Source organism: Haliaeetus leucocephalus, unplaced genomic scaffold, assembly GCF_000737465.1.
Source record: "Haliaeetus leucocephalus isolate CR32 unplaced genomic scaffold, Haliaeetus_leucocephalus-4.0 Scaffold395, whole genome shotgun sequence".
In the NCBI taxonomy this organism is placed as follows: domain Eukaryota; kingdom Metazoa; phylum Chordata; class Aves; order Accipitriformes; family Accipitridae; genus Haliaeetus; species Haliaeetus leucocephalus.
In genome coordinates this window covers 4,426,325-4,431,352 of record NW_010972831.1, presented here as the reverse complement: position 1 = coordinate 4,431,352, position 5,028 = coordinate 4,426,325, and positions in this window count along the sequence as shown.

Below are 5,028 nucleotides of genomic sequence, written 5' to 3'. Positions count from 1 at the left end.
CTTTTTTCTTTTTTTTTTTTTTCCCCCTAAATTGTATATATGGTATTTATATAGATTTTTTTTTCTTTGTTCCTACTTTTTTTTTTTAAAAAAAAAGGGGCAAGACTGCATTCTGTAAACTGGAAAACAAAACCACCTTACTCAAACTCAGTGCTGTTCATTGTAATCTGCACAGAAATGGGAGTGGATTTGACATCGTAAGCTGTCTTCCCTTTCTAAAAGTGAGCCTCGATGCCAGCCTTTGCCAAATGTGTCCCTTCTCCAGTCCTGCGTGAAAGCCCTGTTACCCCACTGTGGGAGGAGGACTGCCTATCTGCCCGTTTCCTTCCCGCATGAAGCTGGATTTCAGAAGTGCCAGTCAGACGTGGAAAGCCGTCAGCCGCTCTGAGCCATTCTGCAGGTTCTTACTTCCCCAGAGAACCTGCATTTGAAGGGTCTGCTCTAAATTTCAGCAAATTATTTTCTGGTTCCCGAGCAGTTCGGCTAAATCAAAGCTCCTCTTTTCCAGCCGTGCATATCAGCAAATTGTATGTGTGCTGTAGGAGTGGAGAGAAAGGCACTTGGCCGTGGCAGGCGAGCTCTGGGTCCCGTCTGCAGTCCTGTGGCAGAAGAGCACGTCTGAGCTGGTGCTTGGCTCTGGCCCAGACCTGCCCTCTGGGGAGGAGCGAAGCAGAGAGAAGATGCAGAATGGCTCCAGCTGCTGAAAGCCCAGCATGGAGAGGACACAGGACACGGGGCTGGGAGGAGCAGTAGACAAGGCCATGCTTAGAAAGCAGCACTGATGCTGTGGAGCCTTGTGGGCTCCGATGGGACAAGCTCATCTTGAGCCGGAGAGGAGCGCACAGCACCGGAGCGCTGTGGAGTATTGGGAAGCAGCGGGCGTCTGCCCTGGGGAAGGGGTGTCCCTAACCCCCCAGCTTGCCCACAGCCAGCAGCAGAGGTTAGCTTAGCAGTTTGCAAGGTAACGCGAGCCTGGGGAGGAATCCCGCCTCGCTGTCCTCCTATAGATTCCAGGGATCTTCCCGCGCTGCCTTGCAGAGCCCGTACTTGCAGCTTGCGTGCCCGCAGCCCGGGCATGGGGCCGTCGGTGTGTCTGTCCTTCTCCAGCAGCAACGTGTGCTTCATCCCTCCTTTCCGAGGAGCCTGAGCTCTGCTAGAGGGGGGTTGTCACCCGTGCTAGCTGCACGCTGGAGCGCAGCCCGAAGTAGCCCAGCAGGGCCCTGTCTTGGGTCAAATAGCACATCATCCCAGGCCATTTCAGTCGCTAGAAGTCAAGCAAGTCCCTGGCCCAGGAGGCCAGATACTTTTTTGGGACGCTGAAAGATATTTGGCTTCTCCTAGCCCACTCCAGCTGGCTTCGGAGCTGGGCAGCCAGTGTAGAAAGGCCAAGTGGCTCATGTCATCTTGTGAAGGGCAATTTCAGTCCTTGCCTCCCCCACAAACCTTACCAGCCCCTGCTGCCTACCGTTCCTGGCCCCAAGGACATATCTGCCTGCCCCTCTGTGGACAGAAGGGATGGGGTGCCACCAAGCCTGCCCTGTGGTGGAGGGACCATGCTTGGCTGGCAGCATGTCCTGGTGACAAAGATCTGCCTGGGAGGGGAAAGCCCCTTGTATAATTTGTTCCCTTGAGAAAGAGAGGAGGAGCAGGATGGGGATTGGGTTTCTTTGCCCAGCTTCAACTCAGGAGAAGTGCCCTGTAGGAAGGCTCTTCCATGCAGACCAGAATTGCTGCTTCCTTCCAGTACTCTGCTGCTGTCTGGGTGCTTCAGCTGGAGAGAGCAGCAAAGGGGCAAAGGCCCTCGCAGGGAGGTGCTTCGCTGTCCCCTTGTCCTCAGCTCCGGCCCAGCACAACTGTGGTTTTTCTCTGGGAAGCATGTGGACAGATGGAGGGAGCCAGGGAAGGTGGTTTTCTTACAGAGTTATGAAGGCCTTGGAGGTCTGGAGGCTCTGACCTGGATGGCAGAAAGGGGAACGGGCTGGAGGGGCATGTCGTGTGCAGCTCTCGGGGGGGTCCTGGCTCCTCCCCGGCCAGTGTCTGGGCAACGAAGCCACCAAGCCCCTGACATCGGAGGTCTCTGCCTGGAGACGGTTGTCCCTTCCCCATGCTGGTGACTCGTGGGTGGGTGGTGGCTCACTCCTGGTCCCCGTGGCCACCCCACGAGAGCTTCTTGTGACCCGCTGAGCACCACGGGGAGCAGCATCTTCCCCGGACGGGAAGGAGCGGCACCTCCAGAGCGCATGGCAGCTGACAAGCCTTGCTGATGGGGGGAGTTTAGGCGAAACCTGTTGTTTTAAGGGCATTTTTGTACAAAGCAACTGTTCTTTTGGTCTCTTGCAAAGCCCTCTTGGAGGACGCTTTATTGTTTACATTGACTCCTGTACAATATCTCAGCCATCACCTCCCCCCTTGCCCGCCCCATCTCCGGCTGTACTGTAATGTGTGAGCCTTGCACAAACGGATAGCGTGTGCGTGAAACTGGTTTTTACACTGCGTTCTGTTGCACTCGATGGTGTGTGTGCGTGTGTGCGTGTGTCCGGTCTGCTTGAGAAGTTGTGACATGTACAAATCTCTCCCCTTTCGGCCCTTTCCCGGGGGTACGGTCCCAGCGGGTGGCAGGGGGGTCAGGAGGTGACGCTGTTTATGGCTCGCTTGGGTGTCAAAGGGGACAGGGATTAGCTCCCTGTCCCTCTACCAGCAAAGGCCTGGTGGAAGGTAACCCACCCCAGCTCCGGCTGCTGCTGGGGACCTCCTGGGAGGAGCGAGCCGCTGGGAATCGGTGTGGGCACCGGGGCGCTGCATCTGCCCGGGGGCTCAGAGAGCCCCGCAGCTCTCCCAGCCCGGTGGCAGGAGGAAGCCATACCCACCGCAGGTCCCCTGCTCCCATCACGGTGTGTCCTGCCTTAATCTGGTCCTAGCTCCATGCAAACCCCCATGCTTCTCCCTAAGGGAGGGACCCCCGGAGCCCTTGCTGGCGTGGGGCAGAGGCAGGCGCTGGCCTGGCACAGGAGGGGTCCGGGCTGGGCAGAGGGCTCTCGGTTGCCCTCCGGTAGCGTTGCCAGAGGTGCTAACAGCCCGCCCGTGCTGCAGACATCTCTGTTGGCACAAAAGCAGGTGCCAGTGCCTTTTCTTTTCCTTTACGGAGATGTGATGTCCGTGCACTGGTTTGTAGGGATCGCTCCGGGGTCGGGCAGTCCAGCCACACCGTGTGCTGGAGCACGAGCCCTTGGGGGCGGGTGGTGGTGGAGTTGCAAACCAGGGAGGGGAGCGCTTCTGTCCGCCCCTCCTGGATCTTCCTTGGTGGCTGGGATCGTCCCCTTTCCCCCTAAAGACTTTATGAACTGATGTGCTCAGCTGTTTTTAAATGTGAACTTGTGCACTGATGTGCAGATTCAATGTTCTTGTTACCGAATGAATAAAGTTTTATTTTGAAGATGACACAGGCGTGCTGCCTCCTATTTGGGATTGGAGCTGGGGATGATGAGTGATCCGCGCTGCTGTCAGAGCACAGGGTGGCACCGGGGATCTGGGGAGCCACAGCGGGGTTGTTCATTTGTGTCTGCTGCCAGAAGCATAGATGGACCCATCCTGTCCCAAGTGATCTGTGCAGGGGCCAAGGAGCTGTGCTCCCAAGCAAGATGCTCTTCCAGGTCCTGCTGAGATTGCAGGCAAGATGCCGGGGATTGTGAATGTAAAAGTTTTGGGATGCTGTGGGTGGCCTGGCTGCACTGCTGCAGGTAGAGGAGCTGTAGGGAGAGTCATGGGGTTTAAGCGCAAAGCAGGATGCGACGTTTTAGCGGGGACCCTGGACCAGACCCACCACGGCCGGCCAAGGAGCCGAGCCAAATCCAAGCGCCAAATAACCGCAACACAAGTGGATCTCTGCGTTGGGAAACAGCCCATCACAGGCAAGTTGATTTTGCTCCATCGTGTCTCCTGTCATGGCAAGAAAGCATGGCACAGAGGTCTCTGCGGGCTCCCGCTGGCCTGCCCGGCTGTGGGGAGCAGCGGGGCTGTGAGCAAGGGGGTCCAGAGAGCCAAATCCCCCAGAGCTCAGCCTCGCCTTCCCTGCATGAAGCCTCCGGGCTCAGCAGGCACCAGGGTGTGGGGCCAGGGGTGCGGGACCATTGCTGCAGGGCATGGCAGGACTGGCGGTGTCCCTGGGGTCCCCCATCCCTTCCCGGTCCCCCCAGCACCGGCTGGGGAAGGGCTTCCCGGGGCCTTTTCTCCGCTTGCTGGGGATGTGGCTTGGAGTTGGGGACATAGGACACGGGGCTCGCTCTGTCCCCAGGCTCCGAGGGCAGAGCGAGCCAGGGCCGTGGTGGGACAGGGCAAGCAGGGGGTGCCGCTGCAGCCCCCCTCCCTCCCTGCCACCCCTTTGGCCGGGCGAGCAAGGATGTCACCTTTTCCCTGCCTTTTTGCCAGCTGCCCCCCTCCCGCCTGGCTCAGCCAATGCTCGTCCTGCTCCGCTCGGTGCCCTTGTAGGGTCCAGGGCTTTGCTGCCTTTCCAGGAACCACGGGCTCCCCTCCCACGGGTCCCCGAGCCCTACAATCCCTTAATCCCCTTGGGCCAGGGCATCCCTGTGGGGCTGGGCTCTGCTAAATCCCAAATCTGGCTTCCAAACGTGCCTGTAACCATCCTGCTACGGCAGGGCTGGGGTTGATGTGGACTCACCCCCATGGGTTTGCAGCCCCCTTTGCTCCGGGGGGGGGGGAACGTGGTGACCCCACGGGGTGCTGTGGGTGTTGGGACCCCCGGGGCCGGCCCACGGTCTCTGTGGGGCTGAGCTGGCCCCAGGGTGCGGGGGGGACCCGTGGGATGCCCAGCGAGCCCTGCGTCCCACTTGAGCCCTGGGTGGAGGTGACCCCCGGGGTGATGGCAGCCGGGGGGAGGGGGGGGGGCAGAATTGTCAAGAGCTCTTGGTTTTCCCCAACGCTTTAGGAAGACGCTGCTTGGCAGGAGGGGGCAGAGGGGCTTCTCCTCCCCCCCCCCCCCGCACCGAGGGGCTCCCATACACCGTGCCGGGG